A 10,751-nucleotide genomic window follows, 5' to 3' on the forward strand; every position below is an offset into this window, starting at 1 on the left:
CAGTGTAAACTTTATCAAAGTAAGTGCCTACCCCGGAGGGGGTGATGTCGTGCACACGGCAACCATCGCACCAAAACACACCCACACACGAGCGCCAGCAGCCACCGAGCGAGCAACGACGAATGGGGACGGTCGCGGTCAGAGCCAAAAGGCATCAGCAAAAATCATCCACCATTTGTGGGGAGGAAAAAACTTCAATGTTCAATAATTTTCTTCTCTCACTTCTCTGAAACGCATTAGAAAAACCATCGAAATAATATTACTTGAAACGGTCCGGAACCAGAACCTGCTATCGAGCTGAAGGATTACAAATTGCATCGAGCCTCGGAGGATAAGTCCGAAAATTGTTTGAACATATATATTGTGTGTATTGTGCTCCTGTGTGTCCACCACTGCTGCTGTCTCTCGAAGTAACAACAAGTTTTTTAGTTTTCAAAAATCGTTTGTGTGTCGTGTAAATAATCGAATCGAAAATCGTAAACTGTTTTGCTGATATCCGGAGTGCGAGCAACAGAGATACGACGAAAGGATACACGAGGAAAAAGGGAACAAAGTTGAGTTTGATGAAAATTGCAAGCCTTCCGGAAGGAGAATCGAATCGAAGAAAAACCACCGCCTGAAAGGAAAAGTCTGGGGTTTTCCAGCGCACAAAAAAAAAAGCAGAAAAGAAAACTAATGAGCAACAAGAATGCCTGATCGCCCAGCGATGATAACGCAACAGCGAATATAAAACAAGAAGGAAGCGACAAAACGGAAACGAACGACGAAAAAAAGGAAAATCCAAGCAAGCCAATTTTCCTCCCCCCGAAAAGGAGCAGCGAGAAGAAAGTATGCAGGGTAAACGAGTGTGATGCGAAATTGATTTGTGATCTGACGAAAAAAATCAAGTTACGAGGTTTGCAGCCCGCTTCACTGGACCCTGGAGTCTCAGCCCCCTTTTAGGGAGAAAGTCGCCACAGATTCGTCCTTAAACAAACATCGAATTTTTACGCAGAAACAAAAAACGAAAAAAATAAATCAAGGAACACATACATACGCAAGAAGGTGGGATCAAATTCGCCGAGATCTTTTTTGTTTTTCGTTATTGAAGTGATGTTGAAGCATATGATATATTAGTCTACATTGTTACCGCAGACAAGTTGATAAGTGAATAAGGATAAGCAAGTAAGGGAAATTTTTAAATTATAAAGTGATACCAAGAACAAACAAGAAAAGTGAGAATGAACAAATCAAACCAAGCAAGCATGGATCGCTGAAAAGCGTGTGAATAACGAAGCAGCCACAAGCAAATTGAGCCAAGTGCCCGCGGAGGCTTCCAGTGTTCGGAAAGTGAAAGCAATCGCACGCAGTAGGCCGTGCCAATCGCGAGAGCGTGATTCCGATTTCGCGAATTAACGCGCACGACTCTCTTCTTCTCTCAAACTCCGATCTCGAAAACACGCGCGCTCTCTCGTTAACCACTATCGCAGTAGGCTGCTACAGCTTCGGCTTCCATTCGGGTACTTAGGGTTACCCTAAAAACAGGACTACCGTTACCGTCGGACCACCCTAACCCGTTACTGTTCGGCGTGTAAAATCTTCACAAATCACCCCCCTCTCATCCCACCGCCCAATAAACAGAGAGGCGCACAACTGTTCACACTCGCAAAAACCCCCTCCCTCCACACCAATCCTCTAACCAACTGCGGCAAAAATGGGTGACGACAGAAACAACAAGAAGATTCTGCAAAATATAAAAATGCCCGAACAGAGCAACGACTATCGGGTGGTGAGTGCGCCGATTTTCGGCGATTTTATCCGTGAAAAGCGCCCTTTCCGGGCCGGATCCGGGTCTAATCCGTTTCCTGACCGTTGCAGGTGGTGTTCGGCGCCGGAGGTGTCGGGAAAAGCTCGCTGGTGCTCCGGTTCATCAAGGGAACGTTCCGGGAAAGCTACATCCCGACCATCGAGGACACCTACAGACAGGTACGGGTCGGTTATGGGGCGGGGTGTCGGTGCAGGAGGAGAATATAGGGGGGATGAATGGTGCAGTTATTGAACAGGGCTGGGAGCGGTCCGACAATAATAGTGATACTAGTGATCATAGTCGAAAAATTATAATCATACAGTGATTGAAAAGTGATTCTGAAGGTTCAAGAACGTCTATTACACCTATTGCTAAAAAAATACAGTGAAACGTACTAAGTGAACGTTATTTTATCAATATGATACTATACTCCAACAAAAGATGGATATTTAAGAAATTTGACCGGATTTCTTGAGAAATACTTTTTAGATTTGGACCATATTGTCTTCAGGAATTTTAGAAGCTCCCAGTGACTTTACCAAAAAAATTTGAAAAAAAAGTTTGTAGCGTGTTCTTAAAAATTCCCCCAGTACAGTAACGTTCACAAAGTAAAAACGTTTTGACTGTAACGCTTTTTAACTGAAAGTTCGTTAAGTGCAACAGTTTTGCAGTTATCATACCTCCACGCAGAAAAAAGCATGGTAAAATCAAAAATATTTCAGGTAAACTCAAATAAATTGTCAATTTGTTCTGGTAACAAAAATAAAACTGTTTGGAGCAAATCGAACGTCACATTTGAAGCAAATTCAATCCATTTTTGAAACAAACATGAATCTTCTGACAAGTTATGTTAGAAACAAATGTAAATATTTTTGTTTTTTTTTTGTGGCAGGTCGGCCCTATGGAAATATTTGTTTTCCAATTAAATTTACAAAGTCATTTCCTTCTCTAGGAAAACCCACTTTCCGCGTGGCACTTTCAATGCCAACATCATGCCAATCAATGAGATTTCGTGGAAACTTTTGGTGAAACTTGACTTTTTTTGCAAGAGGAAATCTTGTTTGGTGATGAAGCTGGAACTTGAGAGTTTTGTTCGATGAAGCAAGACTAAAGCAAGGTTAAAATAAAGTTAAAGCAAGGTTAAAGCAAGGTTAAAGCCAGGCTAAAGCAAGGCTGAAGCAAAGCTGTACCAAGGAACTCTGGAGCATTGCTAAAGAAACATACTTTCACAGGAATTCATTGAAATTCTGCTCAGAAATTCCCTGGAATTCCTCTTAGTAATTTACCGGAATTTCTCTCAGGGATTCATTAGTATTCTGCTCAGGAATTCACCAGAATTCCTCTCAGGAATTCATTGAAATAACTCTCAGAATTCCTTGGAATTCCTCTCAGGAATTTATCAGAATTCCTCTCAGGAATTCATCAGAATTCCTCTCAAGAATTCACCAGAATTCCTCTCAGGAGTTTACCGGAATTCCTCCCAGGAATTCACCGGAATTCCTCTCAAAAATTCACCGGAATTTCTCTCCGGAATTCACTAGCGTTCTTTTCATAAATTCACTAGAATTCCTCTACAAAATTTACTGAAATTCATTTAAGAAATCCACCGGGATTCCTCTCAGGAATTCATCAGAAAATCAAAATTCTCGCAGAAATTCATCAGAATTTATCTCAGGAATTTACCGTAACTCTTCTTCTTGAAATTCCACTGTAATTCTTCTCAGAAATTCCCTGTAATTCCTCTCAGGAATTCTTTGCAATTCATCTCACTGGAATTCCGCTCAGGAAGTCACCGAAGTTTCTTTGAAGAATTTAGTAGAATGCCTCTCAGAAATTAATCGGAATTCCTCTCAGGAATTTGTCAAAATTCCTTTCAGAAATTCTCTAAATTCTTGTGAAGAATTCAGTGAAATGCTTCTCAGGACTTTCTCTCAGAAATTCATCGGAAGTTCACTGGAATTACTCTCAGGAATTCATCGGAATTTCTCTCAGGGATTTACAGAAATTTCCCTCAGGAATTCACCGGAACTCCTCCCAAGAATTCATGAAATTCCTCTCATGAATTCATCGGATTTTCTCTGCGGAATTGATTGATGAATTCCTCTTATGAATTCACTGGAATTCCTCTACAAAATTTACCGAAATTCCTCTAAGAAATTCACCGGGATTCCTCTCAGGAATTCGCCAGAAAATCAAAATTCTCTAAGAAAGTCATTAGATTTCCTCTCAGAAATTCACCGTAACTCTTCGTCTTGGAATTTCTCTCAGGAGTTCACTTGAATTCCTTTCAGGAAGTTCTCAAGAATTCATCGCAATTCTTTTCAGAAATCCCCTGAAATTTAACTGGAATTCTTCTCAGGAAGTCACTGGAATTCCTTTCAGCACTTCACCGGAATTCGTCTCAGGAATTCACCGAATTCCTCTAAGGAATTCACTGGAATTCATCTTCATTGGAATTCCTCTCAGGAGTTCACTGGAATTTCTCTCAGCACTTCACTGGAATTCCTCTTAGCAATTCACTGCAAGTCCACTCAGTAACTCACTGCAATTCCTCTCAGGAACTCACTGAAATTCCGCACAGAAATTAACTGCAGTTACGCTCAGGAATTCACTACAATTTCCCACAGGAATTCACTGCAATTTCGCACAGGATTTAACTGTAATTCCGCTCAGGAATTCGCCAGAAATTTCTCTCAGTAATTCACCGGAAATCCTCTCTGGAATTCACATGAACTCTTTTCAGGAATTCACCGGAATTTATTTCAGGAATTCATCGAAATTCCTCATCACTGTAATTCCGCTCATGAATTCACCAGAAATTTCTCTCAGTAATTCACCGGAAATCCTCTCTGGAATTCACATGAACTCTTTTCAGGAATTCACCGAAATTCCTCTCAAGAATTCATCGGAATTCCTGTCGAGAATTCACCGGAATTCCCCTAAGGAATTCACAGAAATTCCTATCAGAATTTCACTGGATTTTTTTTATCAGGAACTAATCGAAATTCATGTAATAATTCACCGAAATTCAAATCAAGCATTTTAGGAATTCCTCTCAGTAATTCACCGGAATAGCTAAAATTAAAAGGATTCATGAAAAGTTTTACATGGATTTCGAAGAAATTTCAAGGGGTTTCAGAAGGTTTTGAAAGGGTATTAGGGGGTTCATGAAACTTAAGGGGATTCTTTTAGAAGTTTGGGTGGTTTCAAAGAGGGTTGCAGAGGGTTTCTTAAGGGTATATAAAGGTTTTGCAGTGGGTTTCAGGGTCGTTTCCAGAGCTTTTTCTGATCGCAGGATCATTCAAGAGCGTTTCGTAAGGGTTTAGAGGGTTTCAGAGGGGATTTCAGGGAGATTCAGGGGGTTCCAGAGGATATCGTGGGTTTCAGCACGTTTAGGAGATTTCAGGAGTGTTTCGGATTGATGAAGACTTTTCAAGGAATTTCAGGAGCATATCAAGGGGTTTCAGGTGGTCTCAAGGACGTTTCAGGAATCGGAATGTCTCGTTACTTGGGGTCTGAGAGGCTTTTCAGGTAGTCCCAGACGTTTTTAGGAGAATTTACGGAGTATCAAGGGGACTTAGGGGCATTTCAGGGAGTGTCAGGGAGATTCAGAGGAGTTTCAGGAGAACATTTCATGGGCTCTGAGAGGTTTCAGTGGACTTTCAAGGGTGTCTCCGGAACGTTTTAGAGGGCATCAGGAGCGTTTCATGGGGTCCTTGGAAGACTCAGGAGAGCTTCAGAAGCGTTTTTCAGGGGAGTTTGAGGGATCTCAGCAGGGTTAAGGGAGGTTTCAGGGTATTTCAGAGGGCTTGAGGGTGTTTTCGGAGGTATAGGGCGTTTCAGAGGGTCTCCGAGGATTTCAGGAGTATTTCTAAAATAAACACTATACCGTCTTTTATCAGAGGTTCCTCCTCTCCTCTTCTTGGCGTAACGTCCTCACTGGGACAAAGCCTACTTCTCAGCTTAGTGTTCAATGAGCACTTCCACAGTTTTTAACTGAGAGCTTCCTCTGCCAATGACTATTTTGCATGTGTATATCGTGTGGCAGGCACGAAGATACTCTATGTCCAAGGAGGTCAAGGAAATTTCCTTTTACGAAAAGATCCTGGACCGACCGGGAATCGAACCCGTCTCCCTCAGCATGGTCATGCTGAATACCCGTGCGTTTACCGCCTCGGCTATATGGGCCCTCTCTATCAGAGGTTGCACAGACTGAACGATCACTTACATGAGGCAAACGGATAACACACGAAACACCCAGTGGAGATTTTCGTTTGACGAAAACCTCCCTGAAGCCCCCTGAAATCTATCTTGAATGCTCCTGAAGCTCGCCTAAAACGCCCTGAAACCAATTTGAGCCTTCCTAAATACCCATGGAGCCCCTTATTTAGAAACACCTTGAAATTTACTGGAACCTCATCTTTTTAGGATCTTTTGAAACCCCTATACTAACCCCACATCAAATCACCGGAAGCAAAACCTTTTCTCAAAAACTAAATTCCCTCATTGAAAGCATTGACATTAGTTATGCCCTGTTTCATTGTGTACGTGCCCAATCCATGGCATAACAACAAGTTCCAGTGTATACGTTTTTGAGGAACAACTAAACAGCTTGATAAAAACAAATCTGGAGGATTTTTTTGAAAAAAATGTTCCCAAGTAATATTTTTTAGTCACTAGAAGAAGTTTTTAAAACCATAATTAACCCAAAATAAAAACTATAAGGTTTCATGATGGTTCTCAAAATCTCTCCAAGACCAACTGGTCATCAAAATGTCACTTTGTTCGCGAAATATTCAAGAAATTCCTGGTGGAATGCCTCGAATAATTTAAAGATTTGCAGGAAAATGACTGGAGAAATTGATTAAGAGTTTTCACAGATATTTTTAAAATTTTTGCTTTTCTAAGTCGGTTACTGGAGGAATAACATGGAGAGTTTGCTTATAGAACTTGATAAAAAAAATTCGGGGTATTCATGATGGAAAAAAATGGAGTAATTTTTAAATGAACTCCTTCCTGAAATTTTAAAGAAATTCCAAATAAAATATTCTGGACCACTCCAGGAGAAAATTTGAGAGGCAAAGCCCAAATAACATTTTGATTACTAATTAGTCTTGTAGAGGTTTTCATAACCGTCATAAAACCTCATACCTTTTATTTTGGTTTTATGATAATTCTAAGAACCTCTTCTAGTCTATTTAACTAAAAAAATGATACTAGGGAGGACCGTGAGAAATTCCTTGGAATCACCCCACCGGACTCCCATAAGAGAATACATTTCCTAAAGAATTCTTCAAATTATTCGGTAAATGCCTGCACAAGTTTCTGGTGGAATGACAGTATTAGTTCATGGAACAATTGGAAGTTTGTCGTTAATTGGAACTTGCTAGAGGAGCTCTTTGGGCATTCCCGAAGAAATATCTCGAAAAAAACTCTTAAAGAAATAGTGAAATGCTTAAAAAAAATATTTTGGAATTTTGAAAAAGTTCACTTCACAATCGTGTTGTTTCTCGAGCATTTTTTTAATAAATTATAATTGAAATAACAGTAAGAAGGACTTCCTGTTTCTTTTTTAAATTTTCTTTCAACAATCCGTAAAATTGTTTACGGAATTCTTCTTGGGAATAATGAAAAGTACTCCTTGGAGTAAAGCCGAACGAATCCGTTTAAAATCAAGAAATTTCTGATGAAATGCATCGAATAATTTCTGGAAGGTTTTCGGGAAAATTGCTGGAGAATTTCCTGGAAGAATTTCAAGAGAAATATTCGAACTTAATTTCCGGTGAAATTGATTGGAAAGTTACCGGTGGAATTCTCCCGCAAAGCAAAGCTATTTATATTGAAATGCCTGTACTAAACTATTACTGGAATCCCAGAATCAAATTTTGGAGAAATTTGAAAAAAAAGAAAACTTGGAGAAGGTTTCTGTAGAAAAAAAAATACAAAATTCTCTGAAGAACCAAGTTTTGAATGAACCACCTTACATGAACTCTACTAGGGTTCACTAGATGGATTTACATGTAAATTTACTTAGGGGTTTACCAATAAGGAATTTCCCGGAAAAATCTGCAGAGGACGTCTTGGAGGATTTTTTTACAAAGGAATTCTTGCTGGGCTTCCTAAAACGAAATCCTAGTGGAATTACCAATGGCGATTTTTGACGAATATTCGGAAGAATTTCCTCCTGTAGAAATTGCTAAGGAAATTCCTCAAGAATTTCCATGAAAAAACAACCCTGTGGCACTTTTTAGGTGAATTCCTAGAAGATATGTTGGAATAACTTTTAGGCTAACTATCGAAAAAGCTGTTTGTAAAATTACTGTAAACTTGAGAAAATTTTCTGAAGATTTCGTGAAGAAAGTCTTCACAACGAATTTCTAAAAGGTATTCCTGGTGTAACTTGTTAGAAAATTACGAGAAACAACTCCTGGAGGTTTTCCGAATCAATTGTCTGCAAAAGAAATCTACGATGAAATCCCGAAGGTATTCCTGGTGTAACTTGTTAGAAAATTACGAGAAACAACTCCTGGAGGTTTTCCGAATCAATTGTCTGCAAAAGAAATCTACGATGAAATCCCGAAGGAGTTGGTAAAAAATGTATTGAAATCAGGGGAAAATTCCATGATGAATTCTCGAAGAAATTCTTGTGAGACTTCCAAAAAATATCTCACTAAAAATTCCAGTGAAATTCATTTGGCAATTGACAGTTAAACTTTTCAAGTATCATTTTAGGTTCCTTAAACCATCATAAAATCAAAATAAAAGATATAAGGTTTTATGCCGGTTGCCAAAACCTCTACAAGACTAATTGATCATAAAATGTTACTTGAGTTGTTAGTTGCTGTTAGTTGAATAGAGATGTGATTAAAGGTCTGTATTTCTTGGACTATCTTGGAATATTTTCTTAAAGAAATTTGCGAAGAATTCCTTAACCACTTCTATCGACATTCCTGGAATAATTTCCGAAAAAGTTCCCACCGAAATTATCGAAGGGATTACCAGTCAAATTACTGGAACGCTTTTCGGACGACTTTTCATGAATTTATAGAGGAATTACCACCATAGTATTTCCAAAGAAGCTCCATGAAAAACTCTGGAATGAATTTTTGATGGAATGTCTGACTCTATTCTTGAAGGAATTTCTGGAGCAGTCCCTAGGAGCATTGCTGAGTGAACTTCCTGAAGAAACTTCCAGGGAAATCAGCGCTGAAAGTATCGGAGGAATACATGACAGACATTTCAAAAATATATTTAAAAAAATTCCAGTGGAACTACCAAATTAACTCGTTCCGGTAGAAATTATGTGGGAAAGTCCTGAAGAAATTTTTTTTTTTATTTTTGCTATGCAAATACCTTTGTAAATTACCGTAGAACTACCGAAAGAATTCCTGGCAATTTTCTGAAGGATTTCTGGTGGAATTAAGTGGAGAAATGTTGGAAAAAAAATTCTTTGAAGAGTTTTTAAGGAAATCCGTTATGCTTAGTTAAACTCTGGGGATTTTTTTTGAAAAAGTTCCAAAAATTTAGAAAAAATATGCTTATTTAACCCAATGAATCCATGAAGGCTTTCCTAGTAAAATTTCTGGTTAGATTAATAGAAAAACTTCTAGTCAAGTTACTAGAGTCAACAATAATTAAAAAAAAAATCGGGAATTCCCGGAAAAATTTCTGGAAGCATTGCCAGAGAAGCTGCTTAGGGAATCACCGCAGCAATTCTTTGATAAAGCCAATTAATATTCTGCTGGAATGTCTGGAGCATGGAGATGTTGGAAATTTGTCGTTAATTGAAAGAATTCTTGATGTAATTCTAGGGTGAACTGGCATAAGAATCTTGATATCATGTCCACCAAATTTCCTGGTTGATAGAATGTTTTTTAGAAAAAAAAAAATCGGAAAACTAAACCTAAAGAAAAAGAAAAAAAAAACAAAAGAAGCTTATAAACTTTCCGGAAATTTTTAGGTAATTCCTGATAAAATTATTTGAGGAGCTTATTGGGATATTCCAGGATAAATTATTTCAAAGAAATTTCATTGTGAAGTGCCTTAATATCTGATGCAATGCTCAAAAGTATTCCTTGGAGATATTCCTGAGAGAACTCCTAATTTAAAGCAATAACTGGAGGCATACCTTGCGAATTATCGGAAGAGTTTTCGAAAATTTTCTGGTAGATTGTATTCAGGAATTCTTTATTAAATTCATTGAGCAATTACCGAACTAACTCGCTGTACTGTTTTCGAGAGAAATTTCATAAAAGTTCTGAAGAAATTCCTGATGAAATTCTCGGATTATATTATGCAGGAAGTCTGTAGCAATACTCCTGGTAATTTTTGAAGCATTTCCAGTTCAAGTCCCGGATAAACTCCTAAACAAATTTACAGAGTAATTTTGCATAAAAGCCTAGACCCTAGGAAATTTCTGTACGACTTGATGGATGAATCCCTGAAGGAACGTATGGCGAAGTATTAAGACAAACTGTTTCAGATATAATGTATTAGAAAGACGACTTGAGAGGCACAGGGACGTTCCACGGGGTTTTGGGGAAGTTCCAGGGAATTTCAAGGGGTTTCAGGAGGTTTCAAGAAAATTCCAGGGGATTTCAAGACCGTCCCAAAGATTTCAAGGGGTTTCAAGGGTGTTCCAGTCAGTGGATTTCAGGAGCGTTCCAGATGTTTTAATGGAATTACAGAGGTTTTCAGCGGAGAGCGTTCCAAAAGTGTTCCAGGGAGTTTAAGGAGTATCAGGGGTCTTCGAGAGAGGGTTTCAAGGAAGGTGCCGGAGACAGAGGATTATAAGGGCATTAGAGTGGGGCAACGTTGTATGGAAAAATTTTAAATTGGATCGTATCAACCAGGAACAAAGCTTTTTCAATCTATATTAGCGTCCAACACAACTGTTTAAAATTTGGGAGCGATTGGTTGCGTCCCCGTATTCCGCATTGCGATTGAAATTTGTATGGAAGTTTGT

Source organism: Aedes albopictus, chromosome 1 (assembly GCF_035046485.1).
Source record: "Aedes albopictus strain Foshan chromosome 1, AalbF5, whole genome shotgun sequence".
Taxonomy (NCBI): Eukaryota; Metazoa; Arthropoda; class Insecta; order Diptera; family Culicidae; genus Aedes; species Aedes albopictus.